Below are 21,215 nucleotides of genomic sequence, written 5' to 3' on the forward strand. Positions count from 1 at the left end.
ACAAATAATATTTCCCACATGTCTGCTTTACATCAGCACCATTTGTGAAATGTTATTTTATTTTGTTAGCATTTTAGGAGGCTTAAAAATGTAGCAGTAATTTTAATTTTTTTAAAGGAAATTTACAAAATTTATTTTTTAGGGACCCATCCGTGTTTGAAGTGCCTTTAGGGGTCCCATATATTGGGAAACCCCCAAAAGTTATACCATTTTAAAAACAGCACCCCCTGATATATTGAAAACCGCAGTCAGGTAGCTTATTAACGCAAAGTGGCATGACAGAAATGAAAATGTGTATTTTTACCACCTAAATGCCGCTAACTTCTGAGCAGGTTAAAACAGCCTTCAGACTTTAAGGCCCCTATTTGGTCATGAACTGCCATGGCAAGCATCAGGACCACACAATCATGATCTGAGGGCACCAATTGGGATAAATAGGAAGCCCCCACACTCTGTTAACCATTTATAATGATGCAGTCAGTATTGACAGCAGCATCTAAGGGGTTAAACAGATTTGGATGGTGCAAGCACTGATCGTGGCTGATGCAGCACGTTGTCAGCTATAGTGTACAGCTGACAGATGCTGGATTGTCACCTGTATGGGGAGGCTATTCTCTTATATCTCAGGTCAGGTAAAAGACGTATTGGCGGTCATTAAGGGGTTAATGCTGCAGCTGTACAACACGTTATTGTCTGGGGTATTTGTCCAGTATTTAGGGCTTTCTTTTTCTACCACTTTTGCCAAGCTGTGAGTTCTGGTGTCCTCGTTATGTTGAATCATCCTAAAATGTGAAGCGATAGCTGCAAGTCATTATGGGGTAGCCTGCATGTCTGCACCTGAGGCAGTGTGATCCTTCTGGGACTAATGCAATCTTCTACAATGTGCGCAATGTTGGTGGACATTTTTTTGCTGCTTGAACTCGCAAGGACCTGCAAATTTGCTAAAATGACAAAAATTTGATTTGCATCAAATCGATTGGCTCATGTCTAAAAGGTGCTCTTTAAAAACTCTCATCTTTAGCTTTTTTATTGTGCATACAAAATCTGGTGCTCTGGATTTATATTTCCAGTAAAACAGTTGAAAAATGAAAAATTTATCATATATTCAGGATTGTTTTGACCATCTCAATCTAGACCCTGCTCATGACCCAAGGTGACCTCAACCAAAAGGGTGCATATACAGTATGTTCCACAATATAAGGGCACCTATCTTGCACAATTTCCTCCTGTTAATGCCAGATTACCATATATAATTCCATTTTGTTTGAAAGGGAAATAAAGATTCCATCAAACTGATTATTATCTCACCTGAATAAAAATGTTTCCAATTGTGCTACTTTTATGACTGCAGTCATTTTGTGTAGATACTGATCTAACAGAAAACCTACAGGACTCACGGGGATAAATCGTGGAATGATGGGAACATTTTTCCTATTTCCATTTCAGCAAAATATTCGAATGTCCTAATAGTCAATTTGACTTAGGTCTGGGGTTTTCCTAATTCCAATCACATACTTTGTTTCTGCCGTGATAAAATAAACTCACAACAGAAAAGCTGGCGGATTAGCCACAGACATATTAGCCCTATTAAATAGGATTTCTCTTGCACACAGATCTGATTGTACAACAGCAGCAGAAATTGACTTGTCAAAGATTTCTGCCACAGATTATGTAGTAATTAAAATGTATCTCTCAATTGCCATAAATAAAAAATGTATCACTTGGTCTAAATGCTGCTGTTCTCCTGAATCTGGCAGTGTTTATTTTTTGTTCATGAGCCTCTCTGTTCCTGAGATATAGACCCCTCTCGCACAGAGAAGAGTTAGGACCTTGCTCGGTTAGCTATAATGACTAGATTTACTGTATATGCAAGGAAGATGGGCCTTATCTCAAGAACAGAAAAGCACAGAAAAAAATAAAGTGATGCTTAAATAAGACGTACAGCAGCGTTTACCCATTTATTAAAATTACAAATTTAGTGACAGATTCTCTTCAAAGGGAACCTATCACCAGAAAAAAACAATTAGTCTGCAGATATAACGTATACACTTGAGTATAAGTCGAGTTTTTCACCATTTTATTTGTACTGAAAAAGGCATGGAGGGCAGTGAATATTCATTCAATTAAGTAGCGGCCACATGTGATTGCCCCACCTCTGCAGCTGCTGGCACCGGAACAAGATGCTGCGAGGGAGCGCAGGGATGGTAAGTAGGATGGTTTAGCTTTTTTTATCACTTTACTGATGTGAGTTATGCATACCAGGCTAGGGATGAGGAGCCATGCATACCAGCATAGCGATGAGAGGGCCATGTATACAAGGATGGGGATGAGGATGCCATGTTTACCAGCACAGGGATGAGGAGGCTGTGCATACCAGGATAGGGATGAGGAGCCATGCATATCAGGATAGGGATGAGAGGGCCATGTATACAAGGATGGGGATGAGGCCATGCTTACCAGGATAGGGATGAGGAGCCATGCAAACCAGGATAGGGATGAGGAGACAATGCATACCAGTCTTATACTCCAGTCAATATGTTTTCCCAGTTTTTTGGCGTAAAATTAGGGGCCTCGACTTATACTTGGGTCAGCTTATACTCAAGTATATACGATAGGTTTAATATGCAGGTTAATAGTGTTATTAACCTGCCCAAAGCCTGCTCGGAGTCTACACATAGCCGAATACTGTGGGGCAAAAATTTACTTTATTCCTCGGCAGGTTCAGGTGCAGGGGCGGCACCAGCATTGATTCAATCACTGCTCTGAGAATACAGAGCGGCGGCTGTAGCCACACCCCTGGCCCTGACTGGCTCTGTATTGGGATAGTCTGTCAATGTCAGTCAGGGCCAGAGGTGTTTTTCCATCTGCAGCTCTTTGTACTCAGAGCGGTGACTTTATACTCAGAGCGCAGCCCCCGAGACTGAAACAGAATACTGCCATGGAGAATAAGATTCATTTTCTCCTCAAAACGTTTGACTAAGTCAGTGTTCCCCAACTCTGGTCCTCAAGAGCCACCAACAGGTCATGTTTTCAGGATTTCCTTAGTATTGCACAGGTGATAACTGCATCACCTGGACAGGCAAGAATTCCATCACCTGTGCACTAAGGAAATCCTGAAAACATGACCTGTTGGTGGCTCTTGGGTACCGGAGTTGGGGAACACTGGACTAAGTGAAGTCGCCAGGCAGATTACTAACACAATTAACCTGCAGGTTAATAGCATTTTTTCTCATCAAAGGTTTCCTTTAAGTAATGGATTTGTAATAAACAAGTAAAAAATTTGAATATATCCTAACTGTTAAAGGGGTTTTACCAAGTGCAAAGTTAATTTTAATCAATAGATCTTGAAATAATATTAAGTTCACAACTGGATGTGATTAAAAAAAAATGTTCCTGTGCTGAGATAATCTTATGAATGTGCCCCTGCTATATACTATGTAATGGCTGTGTCTCACCATGCAGGAATATGGACTGATGATACCACACCTCCTGGGCAGGGGAGGCAGCAAGAGAGTAGACAGACATTACAGCATGGGATGGGAAATTATTCTTTCTTTGAGATAAAACATTTAACAAAAACAGTGAAATGCTTTACCTTAAAAAATAATCATCTGTGATCTGTCTCGATTCCACCTAATAGTGTGTCTGGTCGCAGTGAATGACTGTTCTGAAGTCTAATCTAGGGAAGGGGCATGCTGAGTTGTCAGTAACGAGATGGACAGCTCAGCTATCCAAACTGGAGCTGAGTTGTGCTGAGCTGTCAGTGTCTTGAGTGACAGTTTAGCTGTCCAATTAGCGTCAAGTCGTGCCAATGTGTCGCCTGTTTGAAGTTATTATCTGGCTATTTAGCTGGCTTTCTGCCTTAGATTTCTGCCAAGTGTAACCTTGCTAAAGCGGCTTGTGTTTGCTCTGTGCCTCTAGCCTTGTATTCTGTTGTTTGACCTTGAATTTGCCTTTGACCATCCGTTTTCCTAGTCTTTTTGTCATGATCTGCTACCTTCTTGGAATTTTAACCCCAGACTGAGACCTGACTATGCCTTTGTCTCACCCCTCTGCAGGGCCGGACTGGCCATAGGGCAGTTCTGGCAAATGCCAGAAGGGCCGATGGCAGTAGTGGGCCGCTCGAATGTGCCGCTGTCAGCACACTCCCCACGCTGTCGCGGCACACTCCCGGCCCCGCATTCAACTATACCGGCGTCATAGACGCCGGTACAGTTGAATGCAATGATGGAGGAGAGTGCGTCTGCTGACGCTTCGTCTCCCATCATTCCCCGCTCTGCCTGCCGCTGACACTGCGGGTGCGCGATGATGTCATATCATCGCGCACCTGCTGTGTGACCGGGCGGGCAGACTGCGACTGCTGAGGCCAGAGCCAGGAGCAGCGCGGGACACGAGGAGAGAGGTGAGTAGTGTGTTTGTTTGTTTTTTATCAATGAGTGATGACTGGATTACTTTCTATGGGGGCTGCCTGCCTGCATTACTTTCTATGGGGGACTGCCTGCCTGCATTACATTCTATGGGGGCTGCCTGCCTGCATTACATTCTATGGGGGCTGCCTGCCTGCATTACATTCTATGGGGGCTGCCTGCCTGCATTACATTCTATGGGGGTCTGCCTGCCTGCATTACATTCTATGGGGGGCTGCCTGCCTGCATTACATTCTATGGGGGCTGCCTGCCTGCATTACATTCTATGGGGGCTGCCTGCCTGCATTACTTTCTATGGGGGCTGCCTGCCTGCATTACTTTCTATGGGGTCTGCCTGCCTGCATTACTTTCTATGGGGGCTGCCTGCCTGCATTACATTCTATGGGGGCTGCCTGCCTGCATTACATTCTATGGGGGCTGCCTGCCTGCATTGCATTCTATGGGGGTCTGCCTGCCTGCATTACATTCTATGGGGGCTGTGCTGCATTATATTGTATGGTGTCTGCCTGCATTACATTCTATGGGGGCTGGCTGCATTCCATTCCATGGGCCTGTGCTGCAATTATATTCTATGGGGCTGGCTGCATTCCATTACATGGGCCTGTGCTGCATTATATTCTATGGGGCTGGCTGCATTCCATTCCATGGGCCTGTGCTGCATTATATTCTATGGGGCTGGCTGCATTCCATTCCATGGGCCTGTGCTGCATTACATTCTATGGGGCTGTGCTGCATTACATTCTATGGGCCTGTGCTGCATTACATTCTATGGGGCTGTGCTGCATTACATTCTATAGGGCTGTGCTGCATTACATTCTATGGGGCTGTGCTGCATTACATTCTATGGGGGCTGCCTGCATTACATTCTATGGGGGCTGCCTGCCTGCATTACATTCTATGGGGGCTGCCTGCCTGCATTACATTCTATGGGGGTCTGCCTGCCTGCATTACATTCTATGGGGGGCTGCCTGCCTGCATTACATTCTATGGGGGCTGCCTGCCTGCATTACATTCTATGGGGGCTGCCTGCCTGCATTACTTTCTATGGGGGCTGCCTGCCTGCATTACTTTCTATGGGGTCTGCCTGCCTGCATTACTTTCTATGGGGGCTGCCTGCCTGCATTACATTCTATGGGGGCTGCCTGCCTGCATTACATTCTATGGGGGCTGCCTGCCTGCATTGCATTCTATGGGGGTCTGCCTGCCTGCATTACATTCTATGGGGGCTGTGCTGCATTATATTGTATGGTGTCTGCCTGCATTACATTCTATGGGGGCTGGCTGCATTCCATTCCATGGGCCTGTGCTGCAATTATATTCTATGGGGCTGGCTGCATTCCATTACATGGGCCTGTGCTGCATTATATTCTATGGGGCTGGCTGCATTCCATTCCATGGGCCTGTGCTGCATTATATTCTATGGGGCTGGCTGCATTCCATTCCATGGGCCTGTGCTGCATTACATTCTATGGGGCTGTGCTGCATTACATTCTATGGGCCTGTGCTGCATTACATTCTATGGGGCTGTGCTGCATTACATTCTATAGGGCTGTGCTGCATTACATTCTATGGGGCTGTGCTGCATTACATTCTATGGGGGCTGCCTGCATTACATTCTATGGGGGCTGCCTGCATTACATTCTATGGGGGCTGTGCTGCATTATATTGTATGGTGGCTGCCTGCATTACATTCTATGGGGGCTGGCTGCATTCCATTCCATGGGCCTGTGCTGCATTATATTCTATGGGCCTGTGCTGCATTATATTCTATGGGGCTGGCTGCATTACATTATGTGGGGCTGTGCTGTATTACATTCTATGGGGGCTGTGCTGCATTACATTCTATGGGGCTGGCTGCATTACATTCTATGGGGGCTGTGCTGCATTACATTCTATGGGGACTGTGCTGCATTAAATTCTATGGGGCTGTTCTGTATTACATTCTATGGGGCTGGCTGCATTACATTCTATGGGGCTGGCTGCATTACATTCTATGGGGGCTGTGCTGCATTACATTCTATGGGGACTGTGCTGCATTAAATTCTATGGGGCTGTTCTGTATTACATTCTATGGGGCTGGCTGCATTACATTCTATGGGGGCTGTGCTGTATTACATTCTATGGGGACTGAGCTGTAATGCTGGATACAGCTGTAATTATATGTTATATAGTCGTGTTACACTCCCCTCACTTCTTGTAGCCTACAAGTGTACAAAGATATTATACAGTCACCATGTGACAAGTGGGCCTGTGTGACTTCAAATGCCAGGGCTGAATTTTAGTCCCAGTCCGGCCCTGCCCCTCTGTCTATTACGTACCCTCCTGGTTTTTCACTTTGGACCTCTAGACTATCCAGCGTCACGGCGCTTGTCCGTGAACAGTGACTAGCATCACATGATCCCATGCTGTCCTATCTGTATACTCTGCTGCATCCTCCCCAACCCAGGAGCTGTGGTATGATGTGACCATGTTCCTATATGGCAAGACAAAGCCACAAAGCACAAAGTACAAAGCAGGGGTACATTTATAACATTATCTTAGCACAAGAACATTTTTTAATCACATTCAATTGTGGAACTTATTTTCAGTCCAAGATCTATTGATTAAACTGAACTTTGTTCATAGGTAAATCCCTTTAATGCAATTCAGCAGTCATTCTGAGGATGTAGTCAGACATTTGGTACTTGTTTCACCTACATATGGATACAAGATATCCATGAACTACTCACACAAAAGTATAAAAGCAATAAAGTTTTATTAAACATTTTTTAAAAACATATTTCATACAGAAAGAGGGCATATGTGTGAGGTTTTTAGCAAGGAGTATACTTCAAGCAAAAAAATGGTGGTGAGTCAAATGTAATTTGAGGCATAAGTGCCACATCAGATTAAGATGATTATAGAGAATGATTGCCCAATGGACATTAAGTCTCAAGGGGAGAGAAAGCAACTGTTTGAAACGCACATCGGGGTGGCTGCGGTGATGTCTAGGACTTGATAATCAGATCATGGGTAAGGGGGGCGAAGAGACAGCGGGTACTTGCGTACCAGGTCCGGAACTTGAGAAGCTGCATCCACTGTTTGAGCTTGAGTGAGTCGCAGCTTCCACTTGACCAAGGGGGGGGGGGGCGGGTAGAGCCAGAAAGGGCACGCAGCAGCAGAGAGATAAAAGGAAAAAGCGCGAGAAGCAGGTGAGTGTGGCGCCAGTGCAGAGCAGTGAGCAGCGCACTCTGCTTCCCCTAACAGAAAGTGCCAGGGCTGCGACAGGCCATGCTGCAGACCTGAAGGATGGGGTCTGCTGTGTTGAGGGACGTTTTGTGCCCAGCAGCAAGCAGGAGAGAGGGACCGCTGCAGAGCAGAGCCATGCAGAGCAGAGCTGTGTAGTGCAAAGCTGTGCAGAGCAAAGCCGTGCAGAGGCCTGCACACAGAGCAGAGCCGTGCACATACAGCAGAGCTATGCACACCGAGCAGACCAGAAGGACAGGGACTTCTGCGCTGAGGGGAGCTGCGTATCTAGCAGCAGCCAGAGAGAGAAGTGCTCAGTTCGGGGAGCACCAGCATCGTGCAGGCCAGTGTCCGCCATCTCCTGCTGCCAGCAGCAGGGATTAGAAAGGGAGAGTGATGTGCAGTGTGTGCCTGATGACTACGAAGAGAGGAGCAGTGTACCGGTGACTACCAGAGAGCAAGGTGCCAAATGCACCGTGTCTGTGAGTTCAACACACATGCCCCATAAGGGTGACCTGGGACAGGACAGACCCTTGCACCCTGACTGTGCCATTATAGATTTTCCAAGCCACATTGGGCTAGTACAGGACTGTGGCCCATACCCTAGTCAGATGCTACAGCAGGGACCAGTGAAGGGACCAGTGAGCGCTTAGTTCCCAGAGCATCCATGCAGCATAGACCCGCGCCCAAACTCTGCCACCGCTGACAGTGACTGTGATGAGAGTCGTGCAGGTGCTACGTGGGGCTCAAAAAGTGTCGTGGCCCATGCTTCCCCAGCCACATCAGTATGTGGACTAGGGCTCAGAGGAAGGTATCGGAGACAGACCGCTACCACCAGAAGATGGGGCATTGATGCCCACAGGACCTTCCTGGAAAAGATACCGAGAAGGATCTTGTTGCTGCTATCAATTTCATGGACTTAGGAACCACTGACTTTCTTCAGAACTCCCGTTGTCTGAACCGTTGTCCTTCCACTCTCCATATCCTTTACCTTTTATACTGTTTCCATTCCCTGTTTAACCCATTGCCTCCCTGCGTGGAGTATTCCCCTGTTACATTAAAAGCTGTTATACTTGTTAACCCTTGCTCTGCCTCCTGCCGGTCACTGCATCCCGCGTTCCGGCTAGAACCTTACATAAGCATTAGCTTGACAATAGTTTCATCTATATAACCAAGTTGGACTATGCAGAAATCCATTATAGATATACTCACTTAATGTCCATTTGGCATCCATTCTCTATGATCATTTTGATCTGATGTGGCACTTATGCCTCAAATTACATTTGACTCGCCACCATTTTTTGTACTTGAAGTATACTCTGTGCTAAAAACTTCACATATATGTCATCTTTCTATATGATATGTTTAGAAAAAAATGTTAAATAAAACTTTATTGATATTATACTTTTCTGTGAGTGGTTCATAGATACCTTGTATCAATATGTAGGTGATATATGATTTAATCCATCGCATATACTGTACATATAAATAATCATTAATGGGGAGATGGGTACAGACATGTCTCTAGAAAGAACTAACATTATATGAATTTTCAATATTTCTTTGATTATGTACTTGTTGCAGAACTTTGATTTCTACACTGAAAATCCTCAAACATATTAAAATGTACTATATGTGGATGGTTAAGTCTGCAGCTAAATTACACACCAAGACAAATATGCATGCAGATTTAATTGCAAATTTGATGAAGTTTTATGCTGTGTGTCCACTTTCCAGTACCATCAGTGTTTTGCATCAGTGTGTCATCAACGTGTCCATTTTTACCATCAGTGTTTTTCACAGATGGACAAAGAAATAATTGAATTTCAAAGGTTCTCGCAAACTTTGCAATGTTAAATACAGACAGCGCACTCATGCACACGTACGTGTTTTTTCAGCAATCTATAAACTTGTATAAGCCCTTACTTATCTTATCTGTGCTGCCGGAAAAAAATAGACAAGTTTTCATGTGTTTTCTCAGACAAACTGCCAGTGAAAAGCCTGGATGTGTGAACAGCACCATGAATTATAATGGTACTTATATCCGTGAAAAAAGGATACAACACGTATGTGCAACATGGACACCTGAATGAGGCCTTAAGCTAAGTTCACAAAAAATTGCCCAATTTTCATCCAGAAAAAATGAACAACTTTTCATCTGTATTGTCACCTGGATTCAGTCTGTATGCTATATGTACATCTGTTTCTGACATCTGTGTGACAAACGTGAGACATCCATTTTTATACGAAAATAATCATAAATTGTACAAGGCAAGCTACAGTAAAACTACTGTAAATGTTTTAATTGGAACAGCCAAAAATGTTTGCTAAATAGATGATGTTCATATCACATATGGGTTTTTTTGCTCACTCATTGAAGTGTGTAGGCTTGTCTCTTCCAAAAAAATGGACCAGACCAGTGCATACTGTTATTTTTATTTTCGCAGACTGTGGGTTCGTGTGTAAAATAATTTATGTAAATGTGCACATTTTCTAACTTTGGATCTTGTGCTATCCTTGTGAGGTCTGTTTTCTATATGAACCTTTACATAGCCAGAACGGTTACTTGCTTGTCAAGATATAATTATCACAACACAAATTTATTTCAGACATTTATGCAACTGATCCATATATCTTCCAAACACAAACTGTAGAACCAACTCCATCTTCACATGTAGAACTTTGCCCCCAAAAGTGACGTGTGAGAATTTACTATTACCATCCACACAAAACACACGACACTGCAATGGGCAAAATCTTCAAAAGGTCATAGAAGTTGTTCACTACTTGGACAACTTCTTGTCGTACTCCTCGCTTAGCCCCAATAAAATAATAAAGCCCATTCTCACCTCCCGTGCCGGCGGCATTCCCATGATGCGGAAGCCAGTGATCAGATGTAGCCCGGACTTCCTCTTCATGTTTGATTTGTCTGAAGTAGACACTGATGCTAGCGCTGACTGGGCACTAGCGTCACGTGTAACATCACCACACGAGAGCCTTGGGGAGATCGAGTGCCAACACCACTGGGACTGTGCCGGCATGGGAGATGAGTATAAGCTTTATTATTTTATTGGGGCCAAACATTTTGATCAAGAAGGGGTTGTCCTAGTAGTGGACAACCACTTTAATTCAAGGCTTCTCAGACTTTTTCTGCTGCTCTCTCAACAGACAGCCCAAGATGTTGCATACGCCTCAACATATATGGTGGAATTCCATGGCAAAATTAAAAATATTTCTCAATTTACCTTTCATTTATCTCAAACTCCATATAAGATCACAATTAGTACAAAATATAAACTCTGTAGAGAACCCAGGGATTTCAGCAGCCACCTAAAGGAAAGTGTTCTGTAAAAAAACACTCCATAGCTGTGCCAACAACTAGGAAGCATCTCATACTTTGAAATGAACTTGTCTAATTCATACTAATATGGATAAAGGATAGTATCATGTACTATATTACCATAACGCCTTAACCCATGATCTTAAAATGTAATTTTACTGTACATTACCAGTCTTTTCTAAAATTATTAATATGTGAAAAATGTTCCGTGTTCTTTTTAGTACTTTTCCGTGTGCCAGACCCCTTTTCGGTCCTTGTGCCAGGGTTTACAATCATTATTGCATACAATTTTCTTGCATGTAAAAAAAAAAAGATTTTTAACTTCCCTGACCCACTAAACAGTACAATACAGACAGCAAGGTAGAGAATGTCTCTTTTTGGTAGACTTTCAGTCCTCAAAAAAAAAAAAAAGGATAAATGAAAAGGCACATTGATGGTTCCGTTAGCTATCTTTAAAGGGAACCTATCACCCCGTTTTTTAAAGATTAGATAAAAATAGTGTGAAATAGGGGCAGAGCTGGGCTTTACATTAGTGCCTTTTTGGTGCCTTTACACCCCCGTTAGGCTGCCGAAATACCTTTGTGAAGTGGCCGTTTTGTCCTGTCACTCAAGTTGGTCAGGTCGGATGGGCGTGGTCACAGCGCTGTTTCTCCCCCAGATCAGGCTCATCAATACGTTGGTGGCGTAGTGGTGTGCGCATGTCCAAGGTCCCGAATCCTGCACAGGGGTGTGAAAATAGCAGCGATGTCCGTTATTTCATTGGTGGTCGGTGGGCGCGGCCATCTTGCTTTGGCCGCGCGTGCGCAGAAGCGGCGCTCTGCTGGCCGCGGCTTCAGGAAAATGGCCGCGGGCATCCGCGCGTGCGCAGATGGCTATCGCGGCGGCCATTTTCGTGAAGCCGAGATGCGAACTCTGCTTCACGAAAATGGCCGCCGCGATAGCCATCTGCGCACGCGCGGATGCCCGCGGCCATTTTCCTGAAGCCGCGGCCAGCAGAGCGCCGCTTCTGCGCACGCGCGGCCAAAGCAAGATGGCCGCGCCCACCGACCACCAATGGAATAACGGACATCGCTGCTATTTTCACACCCCTGTGCAGGATTCGGGACCTTGGACATGCGCACACCACTACGCCACCAACGTAATGATGAGCCTGATCTGGGGGAGAAACAGCGCTGTGACCACGCCCATCCGACCTGACCAACTTGAGTGACAGGACAAAACGGCCACTTCACAAAGGTATTTCGGCAGCCTAACGGGGGTGTAAAGGCACCAAAAAGGCACTAATGTAAAGCCCAGCTCTGCCCCTATTTCACACTATTTTTATCTAATCTTTAAAAAACGGGGTGATAGGTTCCCTTTAAGAATAACGGATGACACACGTACCAAAAAAGCTGACATGTGAACTCGGCTTTAGTAAGAATGTCCCTCAAAGATTTCACTGGAATTACAGATATCCTGTGAAAACGGAAGGCAGGTCAGCTCCACATGCTGTAAAGCGTAGCAACTTGAGGACGTGATAAGCATGTCACTGAGATAATAAGGAGTTACACTTATCTCTAGACGTATTCTGCCTACTATAAACAAATATACATTGTTTTATTTCCAAGACTAAAGGAAATAATCACTTTTGGGGTTTTTACAGAGACATTTTGACCCTAAAGAGTCTTTATGTACTTAGGAAAATCACCAATGATCACAGTGCCCAGACACAGACAGATAACTGCTCTACGCAGTGGGGATCATAGCACAAAACTCTTCCAAGTATGAGCTCTATACCCGATTCTTGCCTGAAAGCAATGTCAATCGACACAACAACAAGACCATTAGTGCTTGTTTAGATTCACTTATATTGAGCGATCAATGACACTGCGCAATATGTATCTACTGTATTGCTACCATAGCTCATCCTAGAAATTTGGCACTATTTTCAGAAGCACATCCCATTTACATCAGGGGATGTGCTACCAGCAATAAATGTTTTTTTATGCCCACATAAAAGATGCCACCAGACAATTTTTGCTTGTCATCTGATCATTGGGCATGTTTACACGGGAAATGAATGGGAACAAGCATTCTGCTAATCATTGGCCTTAATATGTGCTTTACATGAAACATCAGAAAACAAACTGCATGAACAGCAAACTTCATTTGTTGTCATATATATATATTTTTGCAATAGGGAAGATTTACAAAAACTAGACAGATACACTCCACTGTTTTAAATAATTATGCACCAATGGCATCAAGAGTGATCTGAAAATACAGAAGGGCAAATACAAAAGTGAAGAGAGAACTGGAAGAAAGAAAGAAAGAAAGAAAGAAAGAAAGAAAGAAAGAAAGAAGGAAGAAAAAAGAAAGAAACAAAGAAAGAAAGAAGGAAAAAAGAAAGAGAAAAGGAAAAAAGGGAGAAAGAAAGACAGAAAGAAGAAAAAAGAAGGAAAAAGAGAGAAAGAAAGAAGGAAAAAGGAAAGAAATAAATAGAAAGAAAGAAAAAGAAAGAAAGAAAAAAGTAAAGGAAAAAAGGGAGAAACAAAGAAAAATAAAGAAAGGAAACAAAAACAAAGTAGGAAGGAAAGAAATAAGGAAAAGATGTCATTATAAATCAAGGGAGGTAATTACCTTAATTTATTAAAATGGCCGCTATCTTGTCTCACTGACAGAACCCTGTCCAGAGTGTTGCCATGTGCATTTGTTGAGTAAAATTTCTGTACCATTTCTGCAGCTTTTGGCTTTTGTTTGCTGATTTTTTCCCCGCGTGTTTGGGCGATTTCCCTTGCGTTTTTCACCATTAACTTCACTCAAATCAGTCAAAAACGCAAGGCCGAGAATTGACATGCAGCAGATTATTTTATGCACCATATCTGAAAGTCAAAAATAAGCAACATGTGCATGATACTTGCTGGCATCAGGAATGCTTCAGATTTATCTAGAAAATCTGCAAGGAAAAAACGCACCAAAAATGCACCACATCTGCAAAGTGTGCACACGGCTGTAATACGTCAGGTGCCTGTGAAGGTGCGCAGTAGGAAGCTCTGCTGCTGTGACCTGCTGATAGCCTGACAGTACATGGTAATGGGTTATCTACCTATTATTCCCACTGAGTACAAAGCATTTATAGCAGAAATACACTTTATTTACTCGGCTTACATGTACAAATGTTTGGGATCTTCCAAATCTGCGCTGAGGTAATTATCAGCACAAGGGACTTCCTGGTCTCCAGGACAATAAGCCTGTGGGTAGTGACGTGCCGGTGTCTAGTGAGAACCCAGATAAAACAGGCAATGGAAATTCACAACAGGATTTGAAGGAGAATTCCCCTTAGTTTGCTTAGTGCAAGCTTAGTTCCCCTTAGTTTGCATTACGTTTCCATACATCTACAGTCAGGTAAAATAGTGTTAAAATTCTAAATTAAGTCAATAATATTAAAACTATCATGTTCAACTAAATTTAAAAAGCGCATTCTCTTAAACGTAATTTGTAGCCAGAGTTTTGAGGGCAACATGAGGTAGGGGCAGAGACCCTGATTCTATAGCTGCGTCACTTACTTGGCTGCTTGCTGTCATTTTAATACAATCACTGATTTCTCTGCTGCAGATCTAGCAGTCCTCTGAATGCTGAGCTCCGTATAACACCGCCTATCCAATGATTGGCAGTTTTCTGAATGAACACAGAATTACCAAAAGACAGGTTGCGGGATGAAGTAATAGGTGAACATTAAAATTGATTTTTTTTTTTAAACCAAGGAGTTCTTGTAAAGCAAAAGTATTATAGCAGATGAAAAGGCAAGAATGGAAAACCAAGTAGAAAACTGTGCAATGGACTGAAAGTAATCAGTTTCGCAATTTTTAGCTATTCATCTAATGCCAAAAATACCCAAACTAATCATACCCAATTTTATATGTTGCACATCAAATAGTAGAAAAAGCAGTCCAAAATTTTCTAAATCCAGTGTCCTAAGGATAGTGAATACTTTTTATGGGCCCATGAAACACCCTACAGTATCTCGTAGTGATAGTGAACCCACATTCACATGCTCTGATGCTCTGAAATCTCAGACCCGATCAGTTAATAATGTATCTTTCTATAATCCAGGCAGTGAGGGTATAGAAAGGAACATGGGGTGGAAGTTATGCACAGCGTTACTCCTGCCTTGTAGAACAATGAGAACTTCACTGCCTGGGAAACAATACTAACGTCCCTCGTCTACTATTTAAGGAGTTCCAGACAGTTACACAGCTGTAGTATTTTCCTGTTTGTGACAAAACTAAAGCTTTTATCCACTTCCTAAAAGTCTAATTAGCAAGTAACAGTCCATCTTGTTCATCAGAGTCTAAAGAATAAAAAAAAGAACAAGAAGCATATACCTTCAGTCTACGAGAGCACAACAAAGAAACATATCACTACCTTCAGCAGAGCGTCCTAGCCTCCACTTGTCCGGGTCACAATCACTTTGTAGTAAGTGACGGAGAATCTACTCCGCACAGTGACGATCCTGATCTGGCTGCAAAGCAATGGAGAACAACATCTCTGTACTTTTTTTTTCTTGCTTGAGGGGAGTTTACGTGGATGGCAGCCAACAGAGAAGACATTTACAAAATTACTGTACTCCAAAGTAAATTTGAGTAATGTAATACAACACCACAGCAATGCAAAATACCACAGTACAGTATGTATTTCATTGGTTCTCAGAAACAAACGGGCTGAACGTTGCTTACCAATTGTTAAAAGCACTTTCACATGTTGATACTATGGTCAGTATGTTGCGTCAGTAGGTGTATGCCAAAACCAAGAGTGGGAACCTACGTAGAGAAAAGCTATATAATGGCACTTACTAATGTACATTTATTGTCTTCTTTAAAGTGAACCTGTCACCAGGTTTGGCCAAGGATGGAAGATGGGGATCGTAAGAAGATGGGAGGCACCGGACCAAGAACAGTGACACCCATCGGACCGGACCACCCTGCAGGTGAGTATAATAAAAGTTATTTTTCTTCTCTTACAGGTCGGATCAGGGGATTATATACGCCATTATAGAATGCTGCAGATAAGCCCCGAATGGCAGTGGCCATAACTTGTATCAGCCAAACCTGGTGACAGGTTTCCTTTAAAGAAGTACTCCCACTAACTTCTTTTATTGGTTAAATGTGTGTATATGCATGTAATGTAGTGTGAGTGTATTAATATAGTCATCTACCGCTGCTCTCGTCATTGTGTTAACAATTCAGCATAATTCTAAGTATAGATGAGAATGAGTTTTAGAACTTTTTAAAATTTTAACATTGCATCCACATTGTATTAAATATATACATAAACATCACCTTAACATTAAGTTAAAGACGGACTCCTCCCATCAAAATTGTTAATCTCTTAATACACTGCTCAAAAAAAATAAAGGGAACACTTACACAACAGAATATAACTCCAAGTAAATCAAACTTCTGTGAAATCAACTGTCCACTTAGGAAGCAACACTGTTTGACAATCAATTTTACATGATGTTGTGCAAACGGATTAAACAACAGATGGAAATTATTGGCAATTATCAAGACACACTCAATAAAGGAGTGGTTCTGCAGGTGGGGACCGCAGACCACATCTCAGTACGAATGCTTTCTTGATGATTTTTTGGTCACTTTTGAATGTTGGTTTTGCTTTCACACTCGTGGTAGCATGAGATGGACTCTACAACCCACACAAGTGGCTCAGATAGTGCAGCTCATCAAGGATGTCACATCAATGCGAGCTGTGGCAAGAAGGTTTGCTGTGTCTGTCAGCGTAGTGTCCAGAGGCTGGAAGCACTACCAGGAGACATGGAGGGGGCCATAGAAGGGCAACAACCCAGCAGCAGGACCGCTACCTCAGCCTTTGTGCAAGGAGGAACAGGAGGTGCACTGCCAGAGCCCTGTAAAGTGAACACCAGCAGGCTACAAATGTGTATGTGTCTGCACAAACGTTTACAAACTGACTCCATAAGGATAGTTTGAGTGCCTGACGTCCACAGATGAGGGTTGTGCTCACAGCCCAACACCATGCAGGATGCTAGGCATTTGCCACAGAACACCAGGATTGGCAAATTCACCACTGGTGCCCTGTGCTCTTCACAGATGTAAGCAGGTTCACACTGAGCATATGTGACAGACGTGACAGAGTCTGGAGACGCCGTGGAGAGTGATCTGCTGCCTGCAACATCCATCAGCATGACCAATTTGGCAGTGGGTCAGCCCTACATGTGCTCACCAGAGGTAGCCTGACTGCCATTAGGTACCGAGAGGAGATCCTCAGACCCCTTGTGAGACCAAATGCTGATGCGGTTGGCCCTGGGTTCCTTCTAATGCAGGACAATGCCTGACCTCATGTGGCTGGAGTGTGTCAGCAGTTCCTGCAAGATGAAGGCATTGAAGCTATGGACTGGCCAGTCCATTTCTCAGACCTGAATCCGATTGAAAACATCTGGGACATCATGTCTCGCACCATCCACCAACGTCACATTGCACCACAGACTTCCAGGAGTTGGCGGATGCTTTAGTCCAGGTCTGAGAGGAGATCCCTCAGGAGACCATCCGCCACCTCATCAGGGGCATGTCCAGGCGTTGTAGGAGATCATACAGGCACATGGAGGCCACACACACTACTGAGCATCATTTCCTTGTCTTGAGGCATTTCCACTGAAGATGGATCAGCCTCTTTGATTTTGAACATCATTCCAACTTCAGACCTCTGTGACATATTAGTTGTGATTTACGTCAATAATTTTTAAGTTTTATTGTTCTCAACACATTCCACTATGTAATGAATAAAGATTTACAACTGGAATATTTCATTCAGTGATATCTAGGATGTGAGATTTTAGTGTTCCCTTTATTTTTTTGAGCAGCAGCATATATTACAATCATCATATTATATAGCACTGTGTACTTACAATTGCTCATTTTGCCTTTCTACCCAGATAATTCTTCTCTTTTCCATTAGCTCTGTGAAATCATGCAATTAAAAACAGACTAGCTGAATCTTCCTAAATTCTATGTAGAAACAGGAGGTCAGTTTTCCCTGTATGAGTCATAAGTGACTGCAAAAGTCCTTGGCAGGGGGGAGGAGTAGAGCAGCAGGGCCAGGACTTAAAAAGGTGAATGATAAATGCAGGGACAAGAGACTTCCTGTTTCAACATAGCACTGAGAAAAGAGAAGAATAAGCTGGTTAGAAAGGCAAAATTAGCAATTGTAAATACTCAGTGCTATATAATATGATGTTCGCTAAATATTAAGAGGATAATAACTTTGATGGAAGGAGAGCTTCTTGAAGTAAAGCTCTCATACACATTAGAATGAGGTTGGGCCAATCTGCCAATCTAATGTGTATAGGGGCCTGTATCCCCTCCAACAGATGTCATGGGAGGGAAGAAATGGTCATGGTATATTAAAATGCTCAATAATTGCTTCCCTGGGAGAGGACCCGCTACTGGAAGGGTCCGTCAGGGACTTACTCTCCTTTGCTCAATGAAAACACATGTACACTAAGCCAAACTGAGTGTGTCTGTACGTGGGTAAGTCAGAAGAGACAGTCACCATTCTCTGTCCAAACTATCTTAAAGGTCATCTAGAAGAAACCTAACTTAGTAAGCTTAATTTCCAGATAAAATTGGAGCTACCCAGGAGCCTGTTACTCTAATTTTGGCATAACATGAGTTATAGGAAGCAATGATAGAAAAGATAATAAACACTAGAAAAATCATTCACTTCAAGGACTTAATGGCAAGTTTACAAACATATTAAAAAAAACAGATAACCTTGCTGGAATGACACATCTGAAGTGGAAGATATTTACCATAAGTATACACCGACTGTACGGTACAAACTGAACACTGCACTATACACAAACAACACTCTCTATACCAGAAAGTCAGCATTGTTCTAAAATGGAGCATTCAAGCAGACCTAGGGTTCTATCAAACACTACAATCTCTTTTATGGTCCCTAAAATATAGCTGTACACAACTTCACGCTTGTTTATAGCATTACACAGATAACACAATGACTTTATTGTTATGGTAAGGTTAGACTCCTTTATATTGTGCGATTTATTCAGTGATATGTGTCTGTAATACACAAGGTGATAAGAATTTAATATCTACAAAAGCAGACATGCTGAATAAACAGAACCCGAATTTTACATTTACGGCAAACAAGGACACTTATGGCTTAGACTAAAAATGATTGGTTAAAACAGAAACAGAAAAAATGATTAGTGAAATCTGGCAATTAACAATTCACAGGTTAAATAGAAAGCAAATATTATGTCTAACGCCATGCATGGTGAAGGTCACAAAATCAGAAAAGTGAAATCTTTAAGGAAAACACTAGGCTGCAAAGAGATTTCAGGTACCTTCACACTAAGCGACGCTGCAGCGATACAGACAACGATGCCGATCGCTGCAGCGTTGCTGTTTAGTTGTTGTGTGGTCGCTGGAGAGCTGTCACACAGACGGCTCTCCAGCGACCAACGATGCCGAAGTCCCCTGGTAACCAGGGTAAACATCGGGTTACTAAGCGCAGGGCCGCGCTTAGTAACCCGATGTTTACCCTGGCTACCATTGTAAAAGTAAAAAAAAAAAAACACATACTCACATTCCGGTGCCCGGCGTCCGCTTCCCTGCACTCCTCCTGCATCCTGTGTCAGCGCCGAACATCTCCGGCATCTCCCACAGAGCAGAGCGGTGACGTCACCGCTCTGCTTTACGGCCGGCACTTACACAGGATGCAGGAGGAGTGCAGGGAAGCGGACGCCGGGCACCAGAATGTGAGTATGTGGGTTTTTTTTACTTTTACAATGGTAACCAGGGTAAACATCGGGTTACTAAGTGCGGCCCTGCGCTTAGTAACCCGATGTTTACCCTGGTTACCAGTGAAGACATCGCTGGATCGGTGTCACACACACCGATTCAGCGATGTCAGCGGATGATCCAGCGACGAAAGAAAGTTCTGGACTTTCAGCAACGACCAGCGATCTCACAGCGGGATCCTGATCGCTGCTGCGTGTCAAACACAACGATATCGCTATCCAGGACGCTGCAACGTCACGGATCGCTATCGTTATCGTTGTAAAGTCGCTTAGTGTGAAGGTACCTTTAGTAAAATTCTATAAAGAGGGATGGCATGAAAGACCACATGTAGCGCTTCAATTCTGTAACAAGATTTAAAGAAGCATTTCCAAGAATTTTTTGTATTCCCTAAATCTGTCTAAATGTATATGTAATGTAGTATAAATGGGTTCATATACTGACCAACAGCCATTTCCTTAGTTTTCATCACCGCTTCTGTCCTCTTCTCGGTCAAGTAACTGAAATTCTGACTTACCAGATCATATTGTGGTTTATATGTGAAGCGGAAGTTGATTTTACAATGTAAGTCTTTGCAGTCACAGAACGAGGTTCCATAGACTTACATTGTAAAAGTCACTTACAGTTTACACATAAGCTCCACTGTGAACTGGTGAGATGGAACTGCAGGACTTGAGTGAGAAGAGAGGGAGCGCTGTAAACGGTGATTGGTAAGCATTTTGTTGCACTTAATCAACATTACATATACATTTATATGGGTTTAGGGAATTTCCGTAAGTAATTTGTGGGAGTGCTTTTTTAATGTTAAAAAAACCACAACTGCAAGGAAGGAGGCTGTACACAAACACTAACTAAAAAAGAAGAAATTTAGCTTTTTATGTCAACTATTACAGTGAAACTTATTTGGCACAGCAACCCTAAAATTACCAAGAAACAAAAATTGCAACATAGATATATTGTACAAAACGCAAATAATTAAATCTGGAACAGGGGGAAGGGGTTAGGCTCATCAAATAAGTCATCTTTTGCAGAGGCTTTGCTATACCTTACCGCCATTTATTGTTAATATTGTTAAAGGAAATGTGTTGTCAGAAAAAGACTGTTTAAAGGGAACCTGTCACCTGAATTTGGCGGGACCGGTTTTGGGTCATATGGGCGGGGTTTTCGGGTGTTTGATTCACCCTTTCCTTACCCGCTGGCTGCATGCTGGCTGCAATATTGGATTGAAGTTCATTCTCTGTCCTCCGGAGTACACGCCAGCGCAAGGCAATATTGATAAAAGAGAATAGTCTGTATGTGGCGTTATTCACACAAGTAATGCAGAGCATCTGGCTTACAGCCTATTAGTAAGGCACATGCAGGCGGGCTGCCCAGTGCTACAAAATGCAT

General features: G+C 43.1%; 1 protein-coding gene and 1 long non-coding RNA gene across 6 annotated transcripts in view; one reads left to right on the forward strand and one right to left on the reverse strand.

Moving 5' to 3' along the window:
* ARHGAP28 (Rho GTPase activating protein 28) overlaps positions 1-21,215 on the reverse strand; it is a 271,890-nt gene that overhangs the window by 92,034 nt on the left and 158,641 nt on the right. Inside the window, exon 1 of one of the 4 annotated variants that reach the window (XM_077270229.1) lies at positions 13,612-13,631. The exons of 2 other annotated variants lie outside the window; for them this stretch is intronic. The gene's annotated coding sequence lies outside the window, so the exon portion shown is untranslated. Of the gene's footprint in view, positions 1-13,611; positions 13,632-15,396; positions 15,501-21,215 lie in introns of those variants that run through there. One more of the 4 variants, XM_077270231.1, reaches the window with a different exon arrangement.
* The window catches only part of LOC143782613 (uncharacterized), a 31,822-nt gene that overhangs the window by 1,636 nt on the left and 8,971 nt on the right, over positions 1-21,215 (forward strand). The window contains exons 1-2 of one of the 2 annotated variants that reach the window (XR_013217006.1): positions 15,723-15,743; positions 15,853-15,958. This is a non-coding gene — a long non-coding RNA (uncharacterized LOC143782613). Of the gene's footprint in view, positions 1-15,722; positions 15,744-15,852; positions 15,959-21,215 lie in introns of those variants that run through there. The other variant, XR_013217005.1, reaches the window with a different exon arrangement.

Source organism: Ranitomeya variabilis, chromosome 6, assembly GCF_051348905.1.
Source record: "Ranitomeya variabilis isolate aRanVar5 chromosome 6, aRanVar5.hap1, whole genome shotgun sequence".
NCBI classification, from domain to species: domain Eukaryota; kingdom Metazoa; phylum Chordata; class Amphibia; order Anura; family Dendrobatidae; genus Ranitomeya; species Ranitomeya variabilis.